The sequence below is a fragment of the Schistocerca gregaria genome, chromosome 1 (genome assembly GCF_023897955.1).
Source record: "Schistocerca gregaria isolate iqSchGreg1 chromosome 1, iqSchGreg1.2, whole genome shotgun sequence".
NCBI lineage: Eukaryota > Metazoa > Arthropoda > Insecta > Orthoptera > Acrididae > Schistocerca > Schistocerca gregaria.
The window spans coordinates 1,001,325,749-1,001,338,496 of record NC_064920.1 but is presented as its reverse complement, the minus strand read 5'-3'; positions in this window follow the sequence as shown (position 1 = coordinate 1,001,338,496).

The following is a 12,748-nucleotide window of genomic DNA, read 5'->3' as shown; positions in this document are numbered from 1 at the left end:
GATAATAGTTATTGAAGTTACTTTTGTTGAGACTTCCCCTTGGAATAACAAACAGGATACAAACTGACACAGTACACTATGTACTGTGTGTAGTAGCAGTTACCAATAACACACACACACACACACACACACACACACACACACACACACACACAAGTAAAATATGGGGAACAAAACTGCACTGATCTCGTACTAATGACGGCCACACTCAAGAGCATTACTTCATCAAATACTGAAACATCACTGCGTGAAGTGCAGAACTAATTTTGGACATGATGGGCTTCTATCTTGACTGACATGAACAACAGAAATGAAGATCAATAACATCTTAAATACACTGTCTAAGCTCCTCTGCATATAGCAGTTTTCCTTAGTAACAGTAATAGTTCAATTTTTTCTTAATAGGTGGAGAATATGGCAGGGACCAACAAACTGGTATAGTTTCCCTTAAATTACTTTGCAAGGTAATAAAATCCAATAACGGGCTTAATTAATTTCAAAAGGAACCATTCATGATGGGTATCAAAACTACACTACCTCAGAAAATGTACATTGCTTCATTTCTAACAGTACTGCCGTAAATCTGTTCATTAAGGATTTATATGTATTTGCACTTCAGTCACCTGTGAAGCAGGTATTCTTGGCCATAATATTTACACTGTAATCCCACGAAACTATATTTTGTAATAAACTAAGGATACTTTAGCAAAAGCCTGTCCAACTTCACTTTTGCGGTTTTAGCTTTTAATAATTATGGTTTCGCTTTCCTATTAATTGATCTTTGAATTTTTATACTTAAAATTCCTACCTTAACAATTTCACTTGGAGTAGTTCATTAATAAAGCAACCAAATGTTACTCTTACTTTAACTTTTGCTACTCATTTTGCTTTAGCCAAAAAATCACTTTTAAACAGATGAATACAAGAATTTTTCATTTGAATCAGGAAATTCTCTTTTAGTAGCACTTAGGTGAGGAGCCTACGTAGGTTCGTGATCATGATTGAAGTTTCGGTAATGAACACGAATTGACGTTTCATGTGATAACTATTGAAACAAGACACAAATTAACGGGTCCATGCCCGTATACATTACTTAGCTGAATGTATGAAGTCTGTGAAGCAATGGCGAAGGTTAGTGGCAGGTGATATGGTGGCTAACTGTACTCGCTGCTCTTGATGTGCGAATGCTCTATAAAATCTCTTCTTGGTGTCGGACTTTTTAACACATTAGGGCAATTCCATTATTCCGTGAATACTAAATAATAGTCCCACATCCAAGGCAAGTCCCTTCTAATGCAGCTTCCAGTTGCCTCTCTTAGCACCGTCGAGGTGTACCGTGCTAAGGTTAACCACACACTGCATGCCGTTCACACAAAGGAGCGTATCAGTTTGACCGTGAAACCGACCTTTTACATCGCGCCATGAAATTTTCGCTCCGGAGGGACTTCCCTACAGCGTTTAAATGTTACAAATACAAGTGCCCTAAGCATGAACCAGCTTTTAACAAACATACATTTTTCATAAATATATTCATATTTACCCCCCGCCCCCAAAGCATGAAGCTTGCCGTTGGTGGGGAGGCTTGAGTGCCTCAGAGACACAAATGGCCGAACCGTAGCTGCAACCATAACGGAGGGGTATCTGTTGAGAGGCCAGACAAACGTGTCGTTCCTGAAGAGGGGCAGCAGCCTTTTCAGTAGTTGCAGGGGCCACAGTCTGGATGATTGACTGAACTGGCCTTGTAACACTAACCAAAACGGCCTTGCTACGCTAGTACTGCGAACGGCTAAAAGCAAGAGGAAACTACAGCTGTAATTTTTCCCTACGGCATGCAGCTTTACTGTATGGTTAAATGATGATGGCGTCCTTTCGGCTAAAATATTCCGGAGGTAAAATTGTCCCCCATTTGAATCTCCGGGCGGGGACTACTCAAAAGGACGTCGTTAACAGGAGAAGAAAAACTGGCGTTCTACGGATCGGAGCGTGGAATGTCAGATCTCTTAATCGGGCAGGTAGGATAGATTATTTAAAAAGGGAAATGCATAGGTTGAAGTTAGATATAGTGAGAGTTAGTGAAGTTCGGTGGCAGGAGGAACAAGACTTTTTCTCAGGTGAATACGGGGTTATATATACAAAATCAAATAGTGGTAATGCAGGAGTAGGTTTAATAATAAATAAAAAAAAGAGTGTGGGTAAGCTACTACATACAGCAGAGTGAACGCATTATTGTGACCAAGATAGACACGAAGCCCACGCGTACTACAGTAGCACAAGTTTATATGCCAACTAGCTCTCCAGATGAAGAAGAATTTGATGAAATGTATGATCAGATAAAAGAAATTATTCGGATAGTGAAGGGACACCAAAATTTAATAGTCATGGGTGACTGGAATTCGATAGTAAGAAAAGCAAGAGAAGGAAACTTAGTAGGTGAATATGGAATGAGGTTAAGGAATGAAAAAGGGAGCCGCCTGGTAGAATTTTGCACAGAGCATAATTTAATCATAGATAACACTTGGTTCAAGAATCATAATAAAAGGTTGTATACATAGATTATATAATGGTAAGATAGAGATTTAGGAACCAGGATTTAAATATTAAGACAATTTCCAGGAGCAGATGTGGACTCTGACCACAATCTATTGCTTATGAACTGTAGATTAAAACTGAAGAAACTGCAAAAAGGTGGGAATATAAGGAGACAGGACCTGGATAAACTGACTAAACCAGAGGTTGTACAGAGTTTCAAGGAGAGCATAAGGGAACAATTGACACGAATGGGGGAAAGAAATACTGTAGAAGAGCATCAGGGAACAATTGACGAGAATGGGGGAAAGAAATGCAGTAGATGAAGAATGGTTAGCTTTGAGGGATGACATAGTGAAGGCAGCAGAGGATCAAGTAGGTCAAAAGACGAGGGCTGGTAGAAATATTGAAATATTGAATTTAATTGATGAAAGGAGAAAATATAAAAATGCAGTAAATGAAGCAGGATAAAAAGAATACAAACGTCTCAAAAATGAGAGCGACAGGAAGTGCAAAATGGCTAAGCAGGGATGGCTAGGGGACAAATGTAAGGATGTAGAAGCTTATCTCACTAGGGGTAAGATAGATACTGCCTACAGGAAAACTAAAGAGACCTTTGGAGAAAAGTGAGCCACTTGTATGAATATCAAGAGCTCAGATGGAAACCCAGTTCTAAGCAAAGAAGGGAATGCAGAAAGATGGAAGGAGTATATAGAGGGTCTATACAAGGGCGATGTACTTGAGGACATAATTATGGAAATGGAAGAGGATGTAGATGAAGATGAAATGGGAGATATGATAATGCGTGAAGAGTTTGACAGAGCACTGAAAGACCTGAGTCAAAACAAAGCCCGGGAGTAGACAACATTCCATTAGAACTACTGACAGCCTTGGGTGAGCCAGTTCTGACAAAACTCTACCATCTGGTGAGCAAGGTGTATGAGACAGGCGAAATACCCTCAGACTTCAAGAAGAATATAATAATTCCAATCCCAAAGACAGCAGGTGTTGACAGATGTGAAAATTAGCGAACTACCAGTTCAATAACTCACAGCTGCAAAATAGTAACGCGAATTCTTTACAGACGAATGGAAAAACTAGTAGAACCCGACCTCGAGGAAGATCAGTTTGAATTCCGTAGAAATGTTGGAACACGTGAGGCAATACTGACCCTACGACTTATCTTAGAAGCTACATTAAAGAAGGGCAAACCTACGTTTCTAGCATTTGTAGACTTAGATAAAGCTTTTGACAATGTTGACTGTAATACTCTGTTTCAAATTCTGAAGGTGGCAGGGGTAAAATACAGGGAGCGAAAGGCTATTTACAATTTGTACAGAAACCAGATGGCAGTTATTGGAGTCGAGGGACATGAAAGGGAGGCAGTGGTTGGGAAGGGAGTGAGACAGGGTTGTATATGTGGAAGAATCCTGGAGATACTAGAAGATATCAGATAGATTATATAATGGTAAGACAGAGATTTAGGAACAAGGTTTTAAACTGTAAGACATTTCCAGGGGCAGATGTGGACTCTGACCACAATCTATTGGTTATGAACTGTAGATTAAAACTGAAGAAAGTGCAAGAAGGTGGGAATTGAAGGAGAAGGGACCTGGATAAACTGACTAAATCAGAGGTTATACAGAGTTTCAGGGAGAGCATAAGGGAATAACTGACAGGAATGGAGGAAAGAAATACAGTAGAAGAAGAATGGGTAGCTTTGAGGAATGAAATAGTGAAGGCAGCAGAGGATCAAGTAGGTAAAAAGACTACTAGAAATCCTTGGGTAACAGAAGAAATATTGAATTTAATTGATGAAAGGAGAAAATATAAAAAGCAGTAAATGAAGCAGGCAAAAGAGAATACAAACGTCTTGAAAATGAGATCGACAGTAAGTACAAAATGGGTAAGCAGGGATGGCTAGAGGACAAATGTAAAGATGTAGAGGCTTATCTCACTAGGGGTAAGATAGATACAGCCTACAGGAAAATTAAAGAGACCTTTAGAGAAAGCTTTTGACAATGTTGACTGGAATACTCTCTTTCAAATTCTGAAGGTGGCAGGGGTAAAGCACAGGGAACGAAAGCTATTTACAATTTGTACAGAGACCAGATGGCAGTTATAAGAGTCGAGGGTCATGAAAGGGAAGCAGTAATTGCGAAGGGAGTGAGACAGGGTTGTAACCTCTCCCCGATGTTATACAATCTCTATATGGAGCAAGCAGTAAAGGAAACAACAGAAAAATTCGGAGGAGCTATTAAAATCCATGGAGAAGAAATAAAAACTTTGACAGAATTACAATATCATCGGCGAACCTCAGAGACAGCAAAGGACTTGGAAGAGCAGTTGAACGTAATGGATAATGTCTTGAAAGGAGGATATAAGATGAACATCAACAAATGCAAAACAAGTATAATGGAATGTGGTCGAATTAAGTCTGGCGATGCTGAAGGAATTAGATTAGGAAATGAGACACTTAAAGTAGTGAAAGAGTTTTTCTATTTGGGGAGAAAAATATCTGATGATGGTCGAAGTAGAGAGGGTATAATATTTAGACTGGCAATGGCAAGGGAAGCATTTCTGAAGAAGAGAAATTTGTTAACATCAAGTATAGATTTATGTGTCAGGATGTCGTTTCTGAAAGTATTTGTACGGAGTGTAGTCATGTATGGAATTGAAACATGGACGATAAATAGTTTGGACAAGAAGAGAATAGAACCTTTCGAAATGTGGTGCTACAGAAGAATGCTAAAGATTAGATAGGTGGATCACATAACGAATGAGGAAGTATTGAATAGGATTGGGGAGAAGAGAAGTTTGTGGCACAGCTTGGCTAGAAGAAGAGTTCGGTTGGTAGGATATGTTCTGAGGCATCAAGGGATCACCAGTTTAGTATTGGAGGGCAGCGTAGAGGGTAAAAATCGTAGAGGGAGACCAAGAGATGAATACACGAATCAGATTCAGAAGGATGTAGGTTGCAATAGGTACTGGGAGATGAAGAATCTTGCACAGGATAGTGTGGAGAGCTGCATCAAACCAGTCTCAGGACTGAAGACCAAAAGAACAACAACATGTATTACAAGATCCATGATGAATGGAGTGACAGTAATATTGACTTTTAAGAAACACGTGATGTGGACATATATTCTGTTCTTAATAGTTCCCGAGGAAAGTAATGAAAACTGTGCGTAACAGGACAAATGCTGATGACAGTAAATGAAACATTGTGATCTAATGTTTTGTTTAGCTGTGTACATTTTCTCACAAAAGATGTTCAAAATGTCCACCGTCAACTGCTATGCATTTCGGAGCTCTGTCTTGCTGAACTGAGCTCTTTGGTATGGTCCTTTACTTGGGCACACGTATGTAACGGCCGTCCCCCTCAACTCCGCACTCAATGCAGAAGTGATGTGCGCATTGGAATAGTTAGTAAAGCCAACACTACATGTACAGCTACATAGATACTCCGTCAGGTAACGTAAGGTGCGTGCGGATGGTACCCTGTACCGCTATTAGATATTTCCACTCGTGTTCCTCTTGCAAACAGAACGAGGAAAAGACGACATTCTATATACCTCAACATTAGGCCCAATTTCTCGTACTTAAGTAGCCTTGTGTCGCTGTGGATGTATTCGCATGTGAGTGCTGGTGAAGAAGGACATGAGACTGACAGCCAGGAATTTCAAACAGCTTTATGTCGGATACGTTTAAGACAAGCGCATACATTTAAAGTTTCTTGTTGAGAATCAGCAATGATCTCACCTTTCCTCCTGTCTCACCGTGTATGTATTAAATTGTTATTAAAACCTTGTTCGTTATACATATAGCACTGCGTGTTGTTTTGCTATTTGACGGTGGATAGCCGCCCGATGTGGCCGAGCGGCTCTAGGCCCTACAGTCTGGAGCCGCGCGAGCTCTACGGTCGAAGGTTCTTATCCTGTCTCGGGAATGGATGTGTGTGATGTCCTTAGGTTAAACCGTCCCATGTGGCCTTGCGGTTCTAGGTGCTTCAGTCTGGAACCGCTTGATCGCTACGGTCGCAGGTTCGAATCCTGCCTCGGGCATGGATGTGTGTGATATCCTTAAGTAAGTTAGGTTTCAGTAGTTCTACGTTCTAGGGGACTGATGATCACAGATTTTAAGTCCCATAGTGTCAGAGCCATTTGAGCTATTTTTGTCCTTAGGTTAGTTAGATTTAAGTAGTTCTAAGTTATAGGGTACTGGTGACGTCAGAAGTTAAGTCCTTTAGTGCTCAGAGCCATTTCAACGGTGGATAACGCTGCTTGGAATGCTATTGCTTCCTATCGGTAGAATTTGTTTCATGGTTGTGTCACCGAAGTGGTACCACCAGTCTTCCTCAGACAGCTATGTACCCAACATACATTTACAGTTGCTCTGATAATCGTGATATACTTGCTATGTGTTCGCTTGATTGTAGCCCATGGCTGTTTTACGTCATGCGACGTAGCACTGCCGTTACTTTTTATTTCATGACTAAGTGTCCTCTGTTTGCAGATGTCTGAAGATGGTTTATACGGAAACGCATAATATTAATTTGTTCACTAACTCGTGATGTTTAATTAGGTGACGTATGCAACTGTCCCTTTCACCTCCTTAATGGCTTTGCGTTTGCTAAATGACCCTAAACGTGGCGTCCTTCTTTAGGTATTCTCCGTCGCCTCTATTAATCCTACTTGGTAATGGTCCCAAACGGAATCAGGTGCCGGGAAAAATGTGCCGCCCAAGTTGCTGATCGCTGCGTCGGATTTCCGATTGGCGGCCGGGATTTAGAGTATGCGTCAACGAGTGAGTAATGCCGAGAATATGGTGATGGCGAAGAGGTTAAACAGATTTTATTGGCAGCGCATCCTACGCAGCAGAGACAAGCAGTGCACGTGCCGGGAACTTGCCTTACCGACGTGGGCGATGAAAGCAAAGCTGCGAAGTAGAGAAGCGGCCAGTGCCGGATACTGTCGGCAGATCACGAGACGGCAAACCGAGCTTACAGTGACCTGGAACTAGCGCTATTGTTCTCTGAAACGCTCATCTGGAGTGTGCGCAGTTCGACTTCTAAGGCATCAGGCTAGCTGGCGCTGTGGAAACGGTACTGTCTTAGCAATATAAATGGAACGAGCGTATAAGGATTGCGGAAGGGAAGACAAATAACCGACTTCGATTTATTGGCCGAATTGTAGAAAACAGTAGACCATCTTTAAAAAGACTACGTATAGGAAACTAGTGCAACCCATTCTTCGTTACTGCTCGAGTGTTTGGGATCCATACGAAGTTGATTTACTGGAAAACATGGAAGCAATTCAGAGGACGGCTGCTAGATTTGTTATCGGTGGGTTCGAACAACAGGCAAGATTTACGAAGATGCTTTCGATCTCCAATGGAACTCATTGGAGGGAAGGCGACGTTCTATTCAAGGAACACTATTTAAAAAGTTTAGAGAATCGGCGATTGTGGTTGACTTCAGAACGATTCTCTTGCTGCCTACATACATTTGGTATAAGGACCACGAAGATAAGATTAGAGAGATTAGAGCTTCTACAGAGGCATTTAGTCAGTCGTCTTTCCCTCTTTCTGTTTGCGAGTGGAACAGGAAAGGAAATTACGAGTAATAGTAGAAGGTTGCCCGCGCAGGTAAGGTAAGGTAAGGAATGAGGAGGTTCTACGCAGAATCGGAGAGGAAAGGAATATGTGGAAAACACTGATAAGGAGAAGAGACAGGATGATAGGTCACCTTCTAAGACATGAGGGAATGACTTCCATGGTACTAGAGGGAGCTGTAGAGGGAAAAAACTGTAGAGGAAGACAGAGATTGGAATAGGCCAAGCAAATAATTGAGGACGTAGGTTGCAAGTGCTACTCTGAGATGAAAAGGTTAGCACAGGAAAGGGATTCGTGGCGGGCCGCATCAAACCTGTCAGTAGACAGATGACCAAAAAAAAAGAAAAAGAAAAAAACCTACCTGCCTGATTAAGGGATCTGACAATCCACGCTCCGATCTGTAGAACGCCAGTTTTCTTTCTCCTCATAACGACATCCTCTTGAGTAGTCCCCACCCGGAGATCCAAATGGGGGACTATTTTACCTCCAGGAATCTTTTACCTAAGAGGACGCCATCATCATTTAACCATACAGTAAAGCTGCATGCCCTCGGGAAAAATTACGGCCGTAGTTTCCCCTTGCTTTCAGCCGTTCGCAGTACCAGCACAGCAAGGCCGTTTTGGTTACTGTTACAAGGCCAGATCAGACAATCATCCAGACTGTTGCCCCAGCAACTACTGAAAACGCTGCTGCCCCTCTTCAGGAACGACACGTTTGTCTGGCCTCTGAACAGATACCTCTCTGTTGTGGTTGCACCTACGGTACGGCTATCTGTATCGCTGAGGCACGCAAGCCTCCCCACCAACGGCATGGTCCATGGGGGTGGAGGGAGGGGGGGCGTAATACATGTATAATACAGAAACTAACAGAGATAACTATGGCGATCAGAAATTTTTTCACAAATAATATAGTAATCAATATCGTTATCCACTACATGTAAGTAGATGACATTTTCATTCTGTATGGTGGAAATGATGAGGCTACACATAATTTTGCACAGAATCTGAACCAATTACATAGGAAAACCCAGTTCAAGGTAGAGACTGATACCTCAAGTTTTTGATTTGAAAGTTGTGAGACGCTGCAGTCGTGGTCTGTGCGGCTGGTCCCAGGGGAGGTTCGAGTCCTCCCTTGGGCGTGGGTGTGTGTGTTTGTCCTTAGGATAATTTAGGTTAAGTAGTGTGTAAGCTTAGGGATTGATGACCTTAGCAGTTAAGTCCCATAAGATTTCATACACAAACACAACGTTGTGAGGGAAGGGTCAAAGTTTCTTAGCTTTCGCAAACCTGCAGCTACTGACATCGTCATTACTGATGATTCATGTCACCCCCTCGCACATAAGCGTGACTATTACCGTTCGATGTTTAACGGACTAGCTGGTTTAGATATTAATAGTGAGAATAGGAACACGGCAATTGATACAATCGTACAGGTTTGTTTGACCAACGATTACTCTGAAAAAGTCGTACACGCCTGTAAAGTTTTTTAAAAGATTACTTTTTATTGTACTTACCGAAAAGGGTGTCTATAATCTTTCATCAGTTACACTCCTGGAAATGGAAAAAAGAACACATTGACACCGGTGTGTCAGACCCACCATACTTGCTCCGGACACTGCGAGAGGGCTGTACAAGCAATGATCACACGCACGGCACAGCGGACACACCGGGAACCGCGGTGTTGGCCGTCGAATGGCGCTAGCTGCGCAGCATTTGTGCACCGCCGCCGTCAGTGTCAGCCAGTTTGCCGTGGCATACGGAGCTCCATCGCAGTCTTTAACACTGGTAGCATGCCGCGACAGCGTGGACGTGAACCGTATGTGCATTTGAGGGACTGTGAGCGAGGGCGTATAGTGGGCATGCGGGAGGCCGGGTGGACGTACCGCCGAATTGCTCAACACGTGGGGCGTGAGGTCTCCACAGTACATCGATGTTGTCGCCAGTGGTCGGCGGAAGGTGCACGTGCCCGCCGACCTGGGACCGGACCACAGTGACGCACGGATGCACGCCAAGACCGTAGGATCCTACGCAGTGCCCTAGGGGACCGCACCGCCACTTCCCAGCAAATTAGGGACACTGTTGCTCCTGGGGTATCGGCGAGCACCATTCGCAGCCGTCTCCATGAAGCTCGGCTACGGTCCCGCACACCGTTAGGCCGTCTTCCGCTCACGCCCCAACATCGTGCAGCCCGCCTCCAGTGGTGTCGCGACAGGCGTGAATGGAGGGACGAATGGAGACGTGTCGTCTTCAGCGATGAGAGTCGCTTCTCCCTTGGTGCCAATGATGGTCGTATGCGTGTTTGGCGCCGTGCAAGTGAGCGCCACAATCAGGACTGCATACGACCGAGGCACACAGGGCCAACACCCGGCATCATGGTGTGGGGAGCGATCTCCTACAATGGCCGTACACCTCTGGTGATCGTCGAGGGGACACTGAATAGTGCACGGTACATCCAAACCGTCATCGAACCCATCGTTCTACCATTCCTAGACCGGCAAGGGAACTTGCTGTTCCAACAGGACAGTGCACGTCCGCATGTATCCCGGCGAGATTTTCTACAACTTCTCTTCGTGCTAGCCAAACCCTTACCTTGGCCAAGAAGGTCGCCTGATCTCTTTCTCTGATCAATAACGTTTAGACCATTATAGGCATGGCCCTCAAACTAGTCCGAGATTTTGATAATCCAACGCGCCAATTGGACAGAATTTGGCACGATGTCCCTTATAACATACAACAACTCTGTCAGTGCCAAGCCGAAAAAATGCTTGCATAATGGCCAGAAGTCGACCAGTGCTTTATTGACCTGCTCATTTTTTGAAGTTCTTTCTGTTTAATAAATCATTTAGTGTCTCTGAAATTCTAATCATTTGATTGTATATGTAAGCCACATCCATCGATTTCCATCCCATTCGGATTCACGTCGTTTATTTTTGCCTTCTCTCCTCTTACTGTTCTCTTTTGAGGCGCGTAGTAGAAGCATTCTCCTTTGAGCTCCGTACACATGCATGAAATTGGACCACTGAGACAGCTGCAACAGTCTCTAACTGGCGAACGAAACATAAGCGTAATGATCGATCGTGCGCATCCGGTTATATTCTGTCGCGACATTTACATTTAGAGCCGGCCAATGTGGCCGAGCGGTTCTAGGCGCTACAGTCTGGAACCGCGTGACCGCTACGGTCGCAGGTTCGAATCGTGCCTCGGGCATGGATGTGTGTGATGTCCTTAGGTTAGTTAGGTTTAAGTAGTTCTAAGTCGTAGGGAACTGATGACCTCAGAAGTTAAGTCTCATAGTGCTCAGAGCCATTTACCTTTAGAAAAATATTTCCATCGTCATATACGATCAGTTTGCTTAGTACGTCACAGACAAACAATGTTACATCTACATTCGTTCACGAAATTCTACAGGGTGAGGCAGTAAAAGTGGCCCCACGAATGTCAACAATTTGGAACCATTTGTGGCAGCATTAACGGAGGACAAAAAAAGCCTCAGCTTACTTCCAAAACATGGAGCAACTACCCATACATCTGGCCGAAAAATTAAGCAGATTTACACCATCTTCACGCCTGACAGAATTGTTTGCAGAGGTCAGTCTGGCCATCTAGGTCACGTGATATGTCAGTGTCCGTTTACTTTGCGTGGTGAGCCCTCAAGTCTAAGTGAATCGCAACAAACTTCACAGTCTCGAAGAACTGCAGCAGAACATTTCGGATGAGACTGCAGCAATTCCAGCAGTTCAGCTTCAATCTGCCTTCAGCTGTTTGCTGACCAGTGTCCAAAAGTGCCAAGAAATGAAATGGTGGTCACTTTCAACATCTGCTTCTCTCGGGCGAGTACTGTTTCCTTTCCTCTGCTGTGTTTCTTTGTACCCTGGAACTTTGTTCTCCGGGCCTCTTTCATTTGCCCCACCCTGTACAACCCTTGAACAAACAGATGTTGCCTGTTTTATCGTGATCTCACTTATTCTATCAATCACTGTAACTTCTACGGAAAGCTTAAGTTTTTATTTAGAATGTTCTACTTAATAATTCTGCAACGCTAAAACGAGAAAAACTTTTGTGACAGGGTGAAATGATAAATGGAGTGCCACATGGTTCATTTTTCGTCTCAGACATATATAACGTAGAGTCAGTGCTTTTTCTTGTGGTCATCAGTCTTCTGACTCGTTTCATGCGAATTCCTCTCCTGTGCTAACCTCTTTATTTCAGAGTAACACTTGCAACCTAAGTCCTCAATTATATGCTGGATGTATTCCAATCTCTGCAGCTCCCTTTAGTACCATGTAAATCATTCTTCATGTCTTAACAGATGCCCTATCATACTGTCCCTTCTCCTTCTCTCCAGTTCTGAGCAGAACTTCCTCATTCCTTACCTTATCAGTCCACCTAATTTTTAATATTCGTCTGTAGCACCAAATCTCAAGTGCTTCGATTCTGTTCTGGTTTCCCCCCAGCCTGTGGTTCACTACCGTACAACGCTGTACTCCAAACGTACATTCTCGTCCGCATCTCGTGGTCGTGCGGTAGCGTTCTCGCTTCCCACGCCCGGGTTCCCGGGTTCGATTCCCGGCGGGGTCAGGGATTTTCTCTGCCTCGTGATGACTGAGTGT